The sequence below is a fragment of the Glycine soja genome, chromosome 8 (assembly GCF_004193775.1).
Source record: "Glycine soja cultivar W05 chromosome 8, ASM419377v2, whole genome shotgun sequence".
In the NCBI taxonomy this organism is placed as follows: domain Eukaryota; kingdom Viridiplantae; phylum Streptophyta; class Magnoliopsida; order Fabales; family Fabaceae; genus Glycine; species Glycine soja.
In genome coordinates this window covers 20,115,171-20,133,488 of record NC_041009.1, presented here as the reverse complement: position 1 = coordinate 20,133,488, position 18,318 = coordinate 20,115,171, and the positions used below count along the sequence as shown (strand labels likewise).

General features: G+C 31.1%; 1 pseudogene; it reads right to left on the bottom strand.

The window, feature by feature from the left end:
* Positions 1–487: 487 nt before the first annotated feature.
* Positions 488–2,652, bottom strand: LOC114422828 (annotated as a pseudogene).
* Positions 2,653–18,318: the final 15,666 nt, after the last annotated feature.

Genomic DNA, 18,318 nt, shown 5'->3' with positions numbered 1-18,318 from the left:
CAAATTTTTATCAATACCTTTATTAGTTCAATTACCAGTATGGAGTCCTAAGAACTTACAATACCTTACTATTATTCCTAATAATTTTAGATATTTTAGAGAGTATTCTTTAATGTAAGTTCCTAAGAATACCTTACAGTTATTCCTATGCATGTTTTAATAAATTTTAGATAATTTATCTTTTAATAAGATTATTTTTATCTTTTCAAGTACTAGTAATTTCTAAACATGCACTAAGCACACGCCATGTGCTCCTATGCACTATTTTATTTTTCATGGTACTTCTACTACCTAACTAAAATTTTCTCATTGGCTGACCAAAAGGTACAAGCCTAAAACCAAAGACATCCTATATTTTCTTTTGAAACTTACACCCTACATATTTAATTATCAACTTTAATTTCAAAGAATAAAAATTGCAGTATGACAGTGCCTACTTTTCTGTTAGTATATACTCTTTTTTAGTCTTAAATATAAAAAATTAAAATAAGAAGAAAGATATTCTTATCTAATGTTAATGTTAATAACAGATCAAGAGTAAGTCAGATTATTCAAATAAAAATTACCGTTTAAAGAAAAGGTAAAAATGAATAATGTTATTTACAAAATAATTTCAAAATGCAAAAGGTCTCAAGTCCCATGAATGAGTTGTTAAAGTTGCACCAAAAGGGAAGTTAGAACCTGTAGTCCTAGGACTCCATCAGTCAATAGGAGGGTGAGCGCGCCAGTATCTGAATGAGCAGAGCATATCTCTTGGTGAGGTCCCATTTCACCTAACATAACAAGTTGGAATTATATATTACCAATAAGATCTCATTGGATTTGGATTATAATTGGTTTAAAATTATGCCTAGGAACAGAATAATAGTAAAGAAATACAAATGAAGAAGCACATTTACAAGCATATATAATGCTATGCTATTCAGAGTGTTTGGTAAAGTCAATGCTTGAAAACCTGGTGGATAGCGCAAAAGGCGAAGAAAAGCTGATGGTTTGTCCACGGCACCTATCTTATCAAAGAAATCTTCATCCATATTCAAGGAAAGAGCAATTAGAGAATACAACTTTTTTCCAGCTTCACTGTGGCAGACAAAAACAACAATAACTTCTAAATTAATAAGAAAGAACAACACAAAAGTTGTATATTAATGCTCGATCACTCTTCCCCTGGCACATATAATCACCACACACATGCAGATTTGATAGTTAAAAAACTAAACATTTTAATTATGATGGTTAAAAAATTACTTTAAACCAAATCATTAATACCCCAACGTAATGCACATTTGAGGGGCTGGGGAAAGGAAAACCAACAACTTACAAGAGTTTAGAACATAATGTGACAATAATTATGATTAAACATGACTCTAAGACAACATGGAATAAATGATTTACACTTAGATTTTTGTGTTTTTTTTTCTAATCAATATTTTGGAAGAAAAATTAGATCTAAAGGTTCAACACAAGAATATTATGACTGAAAAATGATAGAACCTAAAATCAACACAAAAACATGATTCAAGAGTAGACCTATAAAATTTGAATCATAGAAATGCAAGAACAAGTGTAGATCTAAGATTTAATCGGTTTACGTTTTTGAATCTACTCTAAACAGCACCAAACCACAAGACAATGGAGGATATACATGGAGATTCTATAAGGGAAAAACACTTCAAATATGTAATGTGACCCTCTCTTTATTCTCTTCAACCTTTCATCCTCTAATAGCTTACTCTCTTCTCTTCAGTCAAAATAAAGAAAGCTTTTTTAGTCTCTTCTTGCTCCATAGCCATCTAGTGCTTTATTTGTGTCATCATCAATGAAACCATGACTTCTGCAAAATAAGTAACAAAAGGTTTCATCGGAATATCTAACCATACTTGACATCATGACTTCTGCAGCCTTTTCACAAAAAATCAACAAATCCCACCCACACAAAAAGAGAGAATAGGAAAACAACAATGAGAAAAAGTAGCCATTTTGTGTTTACGGTTACATGTTTCACATGCTCAAAAGAAACAGTAATGCAGATATCTATCACACTTTCATCTTCAATGACAATTTCATCTTCAATGGCCTCACCAATAAATCAAATCACTCAAGTGCAAACAAATTCATTCTACGGAGCATGAAAATTTCACATAAAAACACGAGTCCTCAATAGAAAACCCAAAAAAAGATAAGAACAAATTACCACGTTGACTGTCCATTATAAGAGAGGAGTCCTCTGACAAACCCTAGCTTTCTAGCATCAATAATAGACTCCATCAACTTGACCGCATTATCAAGCTTCCCTTTCGCATTGACCACAACATAATCAAAATTCTTGACATGCTTCATCTCCTCCCTGGCAGTACCAATCCTCACCAGCAACGACTCCATAATCTCCGCCTTCCGGTCCACGAGCCTCTCAACCAACACCATCTCGCTCTCCGTCGCCACAAACACCACTGACTTCCCGAACACCTTCAATGTGGCACCCCACTAAATATCAACCCTCAAAACGAAGTTGCAGCCTTTTGCAAGACACTCCCGAATCTGCTGCTTCGACATACCCTTGTAGTCACTGTAGACCAACATGTACTCCAGCAGCTCCTCTCGCTCCACCATACCGAGAAAATCCTCCTTGGAGATGAAGGAATAGCCTTGTCCTCATTGAGGCCAAACGTGAGCGATTCGATGTTGCATCCTCTCCTCGCGAACACGCCGACAATTCGGTTTATCATTCCACTCTCATCGATTTGAGGTAGATATCAATGGAGTGACGCCGTGAACACGGAGAAGAAGAAGAATCATTGAAGAAGGGAGGCTTTGGGGGGCGACGGTGAGATTTAGGGTTGAGAGAGAGAGGGTACCGGGACGAAGTAGAAGTGAGCTTGAGGGTTTTCTTAAAAATCTCAACATCCATTGTTTTAAAAATTGATATTGTCTAGACATTCGCATCAATTTTTAAAAAACCCAAAATGATAATTTTAACATTGATTTTTAAAGAATTGATGTTGCAACTACTTAGACAATGTTTATTTTTTTTTTAAATATGTTAAAATCACTCTGTTAACGTCAATTTTTTTTAAACTAATATTAATGATAAAATTTTATTTATAAAAATATTACTAGATTTTTGTTAACATCAATTTTATAAAATTGATGTTAAATTCACCATCTTAAAAGTTTTTGTTAGTAGTGTATATATCTCAATCGATATATGCCATCGGATACTGCCTCTTAAAGTAAGGTATATTCACCTAATCCAATGTTTTTGTAGAAAATGTATCTCTGTCATTTGTCGCACACACTTTTGTGGACCTCTGCTCTTGTTTAAACACTTGTCGTCTTTCTTTTTTTTTCCTGGTAACAAGGTAAACATGGATTTCATTCTAATATTCATCAAATTTAAAAGTTATAAGAACTTGTTTACTTTAGTTACAGACTTACAGTTTCCCCTCAATCAGCGAGTCAACATTTGCAATGCTTGCGGTTGCATCAATGCATACTATTATAATTTTTTTTGGTGTGTTGATCAGTGTGCATGTATATATATATATATATATATAGTTTCCTAATTTATATTAATTTAATAACGAAAAATAATATCATAACCATTCCCCCAACGAATATTAATATTTTTTTTCTTTTGGTGACGCAAGACAGAACCCCCATTAGAAACCTCTAAGATTTATATAAAACAGGAAGCCCTATCGGCTAACAAATACACGCAGTACTGAATGAAAGTCTGGATTCGACCAATATGTATTTGATCTTTCTTATGCTGCATGTGTTTGCCATCACTGATTTTGGAAGAAACAATTTATAAAGGAAGGAAAACATGCTTAAATTAGTCTATTATTCTTTCGTTTGGAACTTCTCCAAAAAAAAGAAAGAAAGAAAAATATGAGTGGGGACTACACTAAAATGTTTTTCGGTCAAGGATGGATGAAAGAAGGAGGGGAGAGATGATCTTTTATATAAAATGACAAAAGTGCTCACAAGTTGGCATAAATTCATGGCTTGTTTTAGTTAAATAATCCCTTACTGAATTTCATGATGTATGCTTAATTTTAAGAAAGAAAACATATGCATCAATCAGATATTTTGATCTAACTTAATGGGAAGATGTTTATTTTTCATGTTAATTATTTGTGCATGCTTATTTAACAACAATGATTATTAAATAAACATGAACAAATAGCTTGTTAATATTTGTCCAGCGTCAACAAAGTCTTGGTTACTTATTATTACAAATATGTCATCTTTTTTTTAATCCATGTTTATTTTTGTTTGTAATTTTTTGACGCTATACTAATATGACACATAATAACATCATCATGATGTCATCTTTTATCGACTAAAACATAATAAAGTCAACATAATGTCAATAAATTAACGTTTTTGTAATGTAAATTGAGAACAAAGGCTAAAAATAAACGATTTGAAACTTATAGGAAAGATTTCAAGAAAAAAAAAAGATAAAAATGAAAAAAATTCTAAATTATTGAAATAAAAAAACACATTTAATTATATTAGTAATAGATTTGTTTTTCTTCTTACTAATAGAAATTATACCTAATCGATTTTCTGTATGTGAAACAATCTCTTAATTTAAGAGTAATATTATTTTAGCATTTTTTTTATAACAAATTTTAACTTATAACCCATTTTGCACAAAAAAAAAATTATAACTCATTTCTTATCAGCTCTCAATTACATTATTCATCTTATTTTATGCCTTTTAATTTAGTATATCTTCTTTAATTTTAAAAATATTTGTAAGATGATTCCATAACTATTCTATGATAGCAATAGAATCATCCTTAATTTAATTATTTGTTCTAGAAGTTAATGAACGATTTTCTGTCTGAAGAAAATTTCACGACATGCATGGACTCCTAATAAACTAACTAAAGTTGTCTCCCCATATCTAATGGGAAAATCTCAACTTTTAGGTGGCTAAATCGACGATAGGGATTTTTTTTTTTGGGTGTGGAAACGATATATATGGAAGTATTGTTCTTCGTTCCTTCGTAGATAAGTCAACTAGTAAATATAAGAAATATATAAAAAATCCTATCATCAAATAGTATAATATTCCCTTGGGACTTAAATATAACTAAAGAAACCTTTCGGCTTCTCTCTCTGCTGACTTCGAACCAAAGACAAGGAGTTAGAAAATAGTATACGAACACCATAAGTCATCCAGAATATAAAATAACTAGTATTTTAGACTTTACTATATATAAATTGTTATAATATAATTTTTTGGACAGATAAATTATTATAATTAAAATTCATAACAAATACATATTCTGAACATTACTGCCAAAGTCACTTTTAGTGGCCATTAATATATCCTTTACTGGTCATAAATATAGCCACTAAATCCTTTACCAGCTTTAGTCTAAACCACTAACACTGATACCCTTTTTAATGGCGGAAACTAAAACTTTTTGCAGGCAATTAAAAAGTGGCCACTAAAGGTAATTTCCGGCCTTTAAGTATAGCCGGTAAAAGATACCACGTTACACAGTCAAAACATGTCTATTCAAACTTTCCCCGGAAGATCCTTCTAATGTAGACATGAAACTCAAAAGAAGACATGATATATATTGAAACAAGGTAAAATCTTGAACTTCTTCTGGCTCTATAGTTTCATTTCTTTTGAACCGTAGCCATTTCCTTGTCATCGGAATAATTAGACGGGGAAAAATTAGAAAAACTGGTATTTGATTCAGAGATAATTTTTAGTAAGACAAGATTTTACATACAGGCTAAGCTGTATTCTACAACATCATCAAAATATGTTGGTTGGTCTAAAGCTTTCAAATGGGAATAACATCGACTCAAGTTTTTTTCTATGTAATTATCTTGGGATGTTTTTGGAAGATTATCCTTGTCATATCGCATAGGAGCGTTTTCCTTTGGAGCTTTTCTACCATCAGAGCTTTTCCTTGTCATGTTGGGATGTTTTTGGAAGATTATCCTTTTCTAATTTTTTCACGAATGGTTTCAATGTGATGGAGCTTTTCTACCATCAGAGCTATCATTGACAATGTCACGGTCACCGGCACCGTGACTATTTGATTGACGGTGGCCATTGGATTCATTACCCGTTTTTGTAACTAGAACTACTACCATTCAACCGCCACTCGCCCGACTTTTGGGAAGAAATCTATACATATAATTGGGATTTCTTCTTCAAAAATTGGGAAATAAACAAAAGCATTGGAAAAAATAAAAGCAAAAAAATTAGAAAACTTACCAGTAGAAGAGGAGAAGTGTTCAGAGTAATCAAGGATGAAGGAAGACAATACTTAGAGTCAGAATCACCAAAAGAAGTCCAATCCCCGATAATGCGAAAGATGGATTATGATCCTCATCGTGTAGAGAGTAGCGAGAAATCAGTGAAAAGAAAATGAATGTGAAAAGACAAGTAGTATTTTAAAATTAAATGATCTAAACGGAAGAATCGAGTAATCATCGACACGTTCTAACACACGTGCCAATAGAATTTCAATTGCCAAAAATTTGAAATTTGTAATGATTATTGTGCTCCAAAAAAGTGCAACTAGTGGGAACATTACATGGGGGAAAGTAATTGACACCTAGCAGTTGAAATAATTATGGGTATGAAGAATATGAAATGACAAGTGGTTTTGGAGCTTAAATCAACATCACTTGTACCTAAGTCACATTGACTTGGGGTAACACACTCTATATGATATATCTCAACTTCATAACTTACTCAGCATCACCTGTACCCAAGTGATACTAACTTAGGAGTTACTGTACGATATATCTCAAGTTCATAACTTAAATCAGCATCACTTGTACTCAAGTGACACGGCTTTTGGGACAACTGGTGTACACTTAGGCTATGGGTTGGCCCCCTACTAAGGAGGCCCAAAAAGCACCTAGCACATTACTTCTACATCCAACATAATTTTAAAATTTTCAACTTTATCCATTTTTATTTCTTCTTCTTTCCTTCCTTCTTTGTTTTCTTCTTATACCATTCAGTTGCAGTTTTTTTTGGTTGAGCTCCTCCTTCCGTGTTGTGATTGGTTTGATCGAGGTGCATTGTCGCGGTGGTTCATTCGCAGTTCGCTTTGAGTTTGTGATTGTCGTCGTGGTGGGTGTTGTGGTGCAACGACAAAAAAGGTTAATTTTTTTTTCATCTGCAACTCTGATCTATGTCATACAGATTGACAATCCACATGGACCATACAGATTGCTAATCTCTATAGGTTCAATACACATAAGAAAAAAAAGCACAAAGGGTGATAGCGGAACTCACAGAAACAATAGCGGGACGATGACAGACACCAACGAGGAGCACAAACGAATTGATGAAGATCAAGCACGGATTGAAGAGAAGAGGATGAGAGAATTTGAGAGGAGAAATGGTGTAAGTGTGAATGAATGTGTGAGAGGACAAATATATTCTCAATTCGTATTTCACATTTTAAGTATGAATGAATGAGAGACAAAATTAGTTTTCCACTTTGTATGTTAGGTGTACAAGAAATTGTGTTGGATGTAAGAAGAAAATCCTACAAGCCGAAGCATATATAAACAAGGTTCAAAAGGCTGAATTAAGGATAAAGGAAGCTATAAAAAAAAGACCACTATCCTACGAATCATTTAGTTTTTTGTAGTGGGAACTCATTCCCAATTCATTTTAACATGAGATTAACAAAATTGAATTAGGTTACCTAATATTGTTAATTAGTGTGAATTAGTTTTTATGCTTTGCTTATATCGGTGTCCAAGTAGTAAGAAAGAGTATTGTTATATCTTCTTAGAAATCTTCTTATTAATTTATAGAAAATACATATTAAATGGAAAAATAAATGTATTTAGTTTATTTAGAATATAAAATGCATTCAATATTTATCATACAAAAGAAGTGCGAAATTAGTAGGGTGTACTGTAAAAAGATTTAGAACTATTTAATAACACTAGTAAAAAACACTAGATTCTACAACAGATTTATTAAATCAATTGTTTAACAACCAATATAAAAAAACACGGGGAGATTTCTGTAAATAAATACAAGTTTTTATATTGGTTATAAATTTACTCAATTTAAAAATCAGATGCATCTGCAAATTCATGACTCTCCTCTTACTTCCTCGGATCCCCACCACAATGAATTTTCTCTCTCTTCCGACTTGTGTCTTCTTGCCTACCTCTTAGATGCAAATTAACAAATACACGTGTCAACCCATATTTATTCTATTCAAATAATTCAATTAATTAATAGAAATTTTATATTTATTTTATTTTATTATATTTCTAATTGAATCTTAAATCAATTAAAACAATTATAATACATATTATTCTATTATAAAACACAAGTTTGAAATTACTATATATTATTATATTTATTTTATTTTATTTTTAAGTTATTCAGATTATTGAGTGTAACTAAATCAATTGAATTTTAAATCAGTTATAAGTATATAAGATTCGTTTAAATTGGAATATTCATTTTTTATTCTATTTTTTCGAATTAAGATTATTTGGTGTAACTAAATTAATTGAATTTTTGTAATAAAAAATATTTGAATTTTAAATCAATTAAATTAATTATATTAGATAACAATCGTGTAAATCATGCAATATAAATAATATTAAAACACCTAAATAGTTTAATTATGATAATAATTCAATTTCTGAAATTAGGAAGCGTAACAATTATCTATTTCTATATCTGATTATGTATTCAGCTTTTTTAATTTATTATTTATTATCGAAAGTTTAATTCTAGACATATATAATTCAACTTTAATAATTTAAAATTAATAATGCAACTATTTTCGTATGTAATGCAATTATTTTTCTCAAAAATTATTTCTTAATATATATTAAAAAAGATGGAAAATTTGTTAAAAAAAAAGAAGAAAATTTATTATAATTAAATAATTTTACTCAATTTTTGTTATTCAAAATTAAGCATGCAAACCACAAAAACAACTAAATATACTATTTTTTTTAAAAGAAAGCCCAAAGAGAACATATAATACATCGCCATAATGAAAGGGGTATACCTAAGATAATATTTCAATAATAATATTTTTTTTCTGAAGCATATGTATATATAAAAATATATTTAAAGATTTATGAATGTATTCACTAACATATAATTATTAAAATCTAAACTAAATAATTAATAATATATTAAAAATTCAAAATAATATATAAAAAAGTTTACTCCTATGATATAATATCCGTGCAAGGCATGAGATATGAAACTAGTATATACTATTTCGGTTTGTCCCTAATTATAAGATCAATTTTAAAAAGTTATTTGTTTCTTTTTCTAAGATTTTCTTTTAATTTGTAGATGTATTAGTTATTTTTTTTTACATACCATTACTTAATTATTATCTCTCCAAACATTAATGAAAAATAATAAACTAGATATATAGATTTTTTTTTAACCAAATGATTGAGCACAAATAATCAATATATTGAAGTTAAGATTGAAAAAATCTTATAAGTAAGGACATACACGTATATATTAGATTGCATCACTTGTCATATTTTTTTTTTCTCTTTCACTCTTTTTATACACCTAGTGAATATATAATGATATTTATTTTGATATTTTGTTAAAAGAAATAATATTGACAAGTCACTACTAGAAAAAGTATCTTCAACGACGATTTTCTAAGATATTTGATGATGGTTTTGAACTGTCTTTGAAGCTAGCATTGTGAAAAATTACTATTTTTCACGACGGTTCATTAACCAACTTAGAATGAAAGATTCGACATCGATTTCATAAGAAACTGCCTTTAAAAAAATATTATTCTAAGATGGTTTTCAAGTAAAAACCGTCTTAAAAAAACCTCCATTTGTTACAAAATGAAGGATTTAAGATGATTTTTCCCATAACCATCTTAGAAAATAAACTTTCCAAGAAGATTTTTTAAAAAACCATCTTAGAATGTCATTTTTAAAAAAATGAAGATTTTAAGATGATTTTTCTCATAACCATCTTAGAAAATAAACTTTCTAAGACGATTTTTCAGAAAACCGTCTTAGAATATTTTTTTAAAAAAATTGAGAATTTTAAGATAGTTTTTACTTGAACCGTCTTAGAATTTTCAAAGAACCGTCTTATAATGTTTATTTTTTAAAAAAAATTAAATTAAAAAAATTATTTTTATCTTTTTTTAAATATAATTAAAAAGTTATAAATATATACAAATTAAATAATCATTTGATACCATACGATTTTTTAAGAAAAACTTTTGTTGCTAACATTAAATAAAATTTCACAAAAAAAAAGAAAGAATAAATTACACCTAATTATTCAACTTACCTATCAGCTTCCTCGCTATAGTCCAAGCCATCCTAGAACCTTTGTGATGGCATTGTACGACCATTCTTATCTTTGCCATATGTTTCAACATACCAAGCCCCTATGTCATGGAAGCCGCAACGAGGCTCAAATAGCCAAAATCTGTATAAATATAATTAAGGCAATGAAATTATTAAAGAGTATTATGGACAACAATGAGAGACTAGCAAACAATTTTCATTTTCATAAATTAACAAGTTGTGGTACCATGAAAAATTCACATAAACTTGAGAGTACATCAATAAGTTCATTTTGGCAGTTAGAAGAAATACAAAGAATGAGAAAGAGGTCAAGAGTTCTGCGTAATAAATCCACAAACCATGATATTACTTCATCAATCTTGGTTCCTTCACTCGAGAAGGTGTGGCAACACCATTTTCCAGATAATTGAAAGTTAACATAAGTAAATGAACCCAATGACCACATTGCTTTAACCTTTAGTAGAAGCATTGATTAGCCTAACATCAACACTAGGAAAAGAATGAAAAAAAATGAAACCATGGAAAGAGAATATTGGTATGCATAAAAAGATCACATGTTCCAACACACAAAAAATCCTTTAAGAAATTACATAATAATAAGAGAGTAGACCACATCAGGGTATATGCATTAATGAACCCTAAGGAGATTGTTATGCTAACTCAAACATCAATACAATTATAAAGAGATGTCAAAGCTTTACTTGCTTGGGGTTAAACGTGCTTTAGTGCATCTACATTCACAAACTGCAACTTTCTCACTCACTTTATCTTATGTAAATACACACACAAAAATGTATCAACAAGTAACCAAACTGGTATGAAGTAATGATGTGTGCAAGAAATATCCAATTACAAAATGATCTTTTAGAAGTTTCTTATGATAAATATTGGAGTCTATCACCATTCATTTTATAAACAAAATAAAACTAAGCTAGTCACATCATACTATCATAATTGCTTTCAATTATAGAAACCTGTAATTTCTCCTCTATTATGCACATACATTCTCTCACACATAACCAATTGAGATAAGTGGGATTGTAGTGAGGGTAAGGATGGGAAAAAGATTATTACTGCAAGAAAATTTTATTTTTAAGAAAAGAGAAAACTATGCATCAGGTGCAAATATAAAATAGAGAATTTGTCCATATTTGAATGCTTGTCTTTTTATTCCATGCCTCGTGTAAGGCATCAAAGAGAATGTCTCAACATCTAATTAATCCATACCAAATTGTGGATATTCTAAACAGTAGATCTCTACTCAAGAATTTCAAACAATTCGTCAGAAAAAGGTTCTCATGCAGATACTTGTAGCCATGCACGATGTTCAAATACACTAACCTTTACTTGTGAGGGGTCAAGATCAGATCTCACATAAGGCCATCCTACTTCATCATTATCTCCTCCTGAAGCTAATGGATTGGACAGGAAATTGGCAAGGACCTTCATATATGGAACAAAAGGATAAATTTTAGAAATGGGCAATATTAATGGCAGGTTTTACAATCAATAGGTTTTACAATATATTGATTGATCTACCTGGTCCATTTGTCCAAATCCAAGGATAACAACAGGTTCACTAACGTTGAAAATAACAACGGGTTCACTAATAAACACATACAAAGAAGGGTCCAAACCTTAGTGTAAGTTTGGACATGATCTCTCCAACGGGGACTTGTTTTAAGAACATCTCTTAGGGTTGATAAAGACATGGCCTTTATAATATTATTGTCTTTGTTATAAGTTTTATCCTGCAACACCAAGTAAAACCCGATAAGAGAATGAATAATTCAATACAAATCTTTCAGTTTAATGAAAATATAAAATGAGGAAGCAGTAGATAAAGACATACCTTGAGATTATCGACTTTTGCAGTAAGAGGATCCTTACTAACCTGCAGAAAAGACAAATTTTCAGTGCTAAATAAACATCAAAAGTGCTTTAGCTACATACACGAATGATAATCAAAACTACCATGAATAATAAAACTTAAGCACAAATATGGAGATATTGGAACAATAATAAAATTAAACACTAATCTTTCTTAATTTTAACACATTCAACTAACCATCTCTGTTATACGTAGACACCGGTGACCAATCAGGATCGATTGATCCCCATGGATACTTGAAATCTGGTATTAGAAAAGGAATAGTTGCAAAATGTGAGGCACTTGTTAAAGTTATACTAGCAATCCATCAAAGACATAAAAAAACTAATAAGTTGCATATTTATTGCATACCTGAGCAAGAGTCCCAACTTCGTGAAAACGGTTAAACAACTTTTTTCCTTTTAAATCATATACATTTTTATTTGTGTCAAAGCTAGATACTACATTAGGATCAACATATGGGGCTTTTCGTTCTCGACTTTGTTGTAAAGTTGTTAATAATTTGGGATCCTAGATGCATAGAAAAATACTCATACAAAATTCAATATCATACTTTCGAGTTTCAAGTTACATTCCCTGGTCCTTGTCACATACATGCATTGATCATAGATTACAATTTGCATAAGTTTAAGCCAAAAGCATGTAATGAGCAAAGAAGGATATTTAACTCATTTATCCTAACAACTAACCATACCTTAACAAAGACTGGCCTGGGAAAAGTGGTCTATGTATCAATGGTAGTGCCAAAACATGTTACAAAGGTATGGAGAAAAAAGTAAACATCCAAAATATGATATATGAGTTAACAAGAAAACTAAAAATAAAGCAATGTAGAAAAGAGACTTCATTCACAAGCTTCAATTCTTTTGTTTTACAAAAAACATCTAAATAAAAAAAATACTGGAAAAACAATACAAAACAATCCTAGTTTTATTTCCATGATGGAGTGTGGGAATCACATGCACCCCCAATCCCAATTGGAACTACTAGAAAATAAGTTTTTTACATTGATTATTAAGGATTTTTAACATCGGTTATTAACCGATGTTGAAACTATTGATGTTAAAGTATCAATATTAACATCGATTATTTAAAAATTGATGTTGTTTTCTTCTCATCACCATTGAAACTACCGATGTTTTTAGTAAACCAACATTGATGTTGTTGTCAGATCGATGTTGTTAGTAAACCAACATTGATGTTGTTTACTAACATCATCGATTTTTCTTAAAACTGATATTGTTTTTGGATTTTTTTTTTCAATATCCTATTTGTTTTTTTAATTACCAACCTGTAATTCAAAGTATATTCAAAGTTGTAAAAAAACACATAAAATAAGCCATGCACCAAAAGTTATAAACAAAGTATATTATGCACCAAGAGTAGTTATAAACATTTATAAACAAAATATACCACAAATGTGTTCAGGATGTTCCAATGTTTCTCAAAAAATATATCACCTAGACTTATAAACAAAAAATTACAAATTAATAATAGTAAAATATTAATGTACTTTAATTACAAACAAATCCAAAATAAAACAAAGTATATTATGCACCATGAGTAGTTATAAACATTTATAAACAAAATATATCACAAATGTGTTCAGGATGTTCCAATGTTTCTCAAAAAAATATATCACCAAGACTTATAAACAAAAAATTACAAATTAATAGTAGTAAAGTATTAATGTACTTTAATTACAAACAAATTCAAAATAAAACAAAGTTAGAAGTTGCATTTGGGAACTTAAATATAATTTGAGTTTCAATAAGAAAATTTTGTGATTATGAAATTCCTCCATCCATTTCCAATTTTTGCAATCTTCCTACAATGATTATAAATTATCTTATACTTCGTAGTCTCTTTCAAGTTCATATGGGTGAATCTTACAGCTTTCATAAATGAGTACAGGTACTCGGCACATCCTGTAATTAACATGAAATTCATATTAGATATGTATATGATTTTAAAATTTGACATACAAGTGAGTGCTTAATAACTCACCAAACAGTTGCAAGTCACTTTGTACTCAGTCAGCAGGACTTTAAAAGTGACTAAGTTATGAACTTGGTTGTACAAGGAGTGTCATTTAGGGTAAGCTTTTGGTTCAGAGCTTCTTTTGAAGATGGTGAGGAGGAAAACACTTTGTCCAAAGTGGGTCAAGGTCACCTAATGATTTCCAGTAAGCCCATAGAACTCTCTAAGTGTTGTCCATCTAGCTAGTAGAGTTGGGCTCACCAAATCTTGGTTATATGTAATAGAGTGCATGTTGTCACTAGAGTGTAGAAAAATTTCAAGTAGGCTCTAGTTCATCCTTCCATCTTACAACAAATGACCTACTAACTTCACCATAAGGCTATATTTAATAAGCAAATGTGTTATATCATGTCATGTTTATTTGAGAATAGTGTTGAAATTTCTAACCTGATCCATAATATGAACAGTATTGAACATTTCCTCTATTTTTATGTTAATCTTTATCAGTGCTAGCCATTTCCTTCCAATTTTGTTGATCTTCATCCATTGTTTCTAAACTCCATTTACAATATAAACATGACATTAAGTAGATTTCGTCAAACCATCTAAATCCACCAACTGATCCATGCACAAACTGACTATGCGTCATGTTTATCTAGGAGCTTATTCCATGCAATTAATATAATAAGGAGGAACCAGAACCATGCAAAACAAAACCTCAGTAAATCTGCAACAACAAAAAACCTAAGTAAAATTTCACTGACTTCACTATCAAAAAAGGCATGCATTGTTTGTTTTGCAATATCACTTAGATTCTTTGGAAGGCCTACGCTATCGAAGACAACCAAAACACCAATAAATGGCCTACACTATCGAAAACACCAATACAACCAAAACAACTAGAACCATGAACAACAAAAACAATGTCGAAAACATTGTCGAATCCAACCAAAACACTATCGAAAACAACCAAAATAACCAGAACCATGAACAACCAAAACAATGTCCAAAACACTGTCAAATCCAACCAAAACACTGTCGAAAACAACCAAAATAATCAGATCCATGATTTCACTATCGAAAAAAGCTTCGAGAGAAAAACATATTGTGAGAGCGAGAGTGACAGTGACACCTACACCGTGAGCGAGAGTGAGACTGACAATGATGACATAGTGAGCGACACGATAGTGGGTTGACTATGAGCAAGAGTGGTTTCACCATGAGCGAAGGGTGGTTTCAGTGCCGTGAGAGTGAGAGTGAGAGTGAAACCATGAGCGAGACACCAACAATGACAATGGTTTCAGCGCCGTGAAAGTGAGAGTGAGATTGACAAAGGGTTCGTGAGGGAGACAAGTCGTGAGGGAGACGAGTGAACTGCCATAAGCGTGAAAAAAATTATAAATAGGACAATACAACGTTGGTTTTTTCAAAAACCGATGTTAACCAACTTAACGAAGTCACATTAACATCAGTTTTTTGAAAAATCGATGTTAACCAACTCATGTTAACATAGGTTTTCTAACAAACCGATGTTAACTAACTCATGTTAACATCAGTTTTTCGGAGTATCGATGTTCACGAAGTCACGTTATTTATGATTATGTCATCGCATTTTGGTTTATATCGGTTTTCTATAAAACCGATGTTATTCTAACGATGTTAAAAGTAAATTTTGTAGTAGTGTGGGAATAATAGCCTAGAGATGATGTAGTATAACAAGGACATCAAAACCTTCCATCAATTTACACACAAACATTAAATTTGAAAAAAAATAAAGAACTAAGGTACAAATACACTTTTGACATTGCAATGTGATGCAATCTGTAACAATGCAAGATTTAAGAATTCATGGAACCTGCAATGCAAGATTTAACATAATCAAAGGCACCAATTGACATAACATTTCAATTCATTATTTGGCAGTATCATGTTCATGTATTTCAATTCATTATTTGGGAGTAGCATAGTCAAGTTACAGGAACTAGTGAGGGGTCACCTTGTAAGGAAACAAACAACTGCTACACTGCGTGGAATGCATGCGTTCATGGTCATACAAGTTCTACAACCTTTTGAGAATCCCTTGCATATCTTCGTAGAACAAAACTTCCCTCATCTGCATAATGAAATTGTGAAGAGAACCCTTTCTTGACAGTGCAATACGCGGATTCCCCTGCCTCTTTGAACCCTTCCTTCCATTGTAGCTTCTTCTTGATTATCCTTAGCAAAAACATAAGCTCTACGTTGTTCGTTTTCCATTGGATGTTTGCCGGAATAATCTCCTCCAGCAGCTCGAACTCCTCTGTGAAATTCACCAACGACAAAGAAATCTCCTGAAAATCCTCTGAATCCAAATCGTTCGTATTGGTATTTTCTTCATATAGCTGAAACTTGAGTGCGAGATCTTCAATCTTCTTCGTGAACTCTTCAACGGAGAAAGGCTCCAAGCTAGCATTGCAAGCCCTTCTCAAACCCCCCCTGCGCGTGAAAAGCACATGGTGCTCAAACTATTTGGTTCTTCAAAGGCGTGAGGTGGTCAAAAAGAGGCTCGAGCGATTCACGAAACAACACACTAGGGCTTGCGTTTTGGACAATGAAGGGGAAGAAATTGCATAAGCAAGGGTTTGAGAAGAAGAAGAAGAAGAGGAATGAGGAAGAACGTGTTGCGGACCATTGCGAACCTCTCTCAGTTTTAGTTGATAAATCTTTCCTACAACTAGTTGTCTGGCGAGATTCTGACGAGCCTTGGGTTTAAGCAACGCGACCTAGGTATGTGAACACGAGAGGAGAGGAACGGGTGAGACCTAGGTATGTGAAGAGGAACGGGTGTGAGTGTAAACGAAAAATGAAGGCCTACGACAATTCCTTTATAAAACCGACTTTGGATATCTAATTTTAAATACGATTTTGACAAAAATAGTCTTTGAAAAGATATTTTAAAGATGATTTTACAATAATTGTCTTTGAAAAATAGCGATTATTTACAAAAAAATACCACCTCATTTTTTAAGACAACGGTTTTCTAGAACCATCCTTGATGCAGTGTAGTAGAATTGCTTTGTTGTAGTAGTGAGTAAAAATCTATTTAAAAACTGAATTTTTTAAAATTCAGTGTTTTATACGTGGAATTAAAGCAGTCAAAGTCTTGAAGTTGTATATATTCGTTGGATACAAAAATGTGGATATTCATGCGTTCAGATTGAATTGAAAAACAACACATGTCTTCGCTCGTTATCAAAGCAAGTGTTAAAAAATCAAAATGAGAAGTGGCAGCCACTGGTTCACATCATCACATGGATGTTTTCTTGCATAAACTAAAGAGTGAGCCATGAATAAATTACTCTGACGAAGAAGTGCGCGCGGTCTCCTTTTGACTTGATAATCAATCACTTATTATATTTATACACTTATATTCTACTTTTTATTTTTTATTTCTTCGCATCACATCTTATTACTTACAGTATTATAATTTATATCTTTATTTTTTTCTTAAATAACCTATTCATCCTATAAAATAGGGGTATTTTTGTTTTAGCACTTCATGTTTTTTCTTGTCTGTGTTATTTTATTTTGTTTCGTTTTGATTCCTATTGTTGAATTTCTTACCAAATCTAAGGAAGAAATTCATAAAGAACAAAATGAAACAACCAAAATTAAGAAGTTTAAATGAAATCAACTTGATATTATAAAAACTACTATTTAAGAAAATTTATAAAATTATGGGCCTATTTACTCTATTTTGATTTTATGTTTCTATTTTTAATTACAAATTTGTCACCTTATTTTTAATCAATTTTTTTTGTGTTTTTAAATATTTTTATAGGAAATAGTGAAACAAAAGTTATTTTCACTGTTTTTCGTACAAAATATTTGAAAACAGGAAATATATTAAAAACAAGGTGATAATTTGTAACTAAAATTAAAAAAAATGAAAACAAAATTTTTTTTGAATATAAATGAGCCCTAAACTTTTAAACACTGCAAATGTATTGATAGGGGATACAAAAAAATTAAATCTATAGCGATTGCATTGGTATCCAGCAAAAATCAAACCTTAATTTCATGACTTCTATGAAGTACTATATTTAAGGTTTTTATTTTTT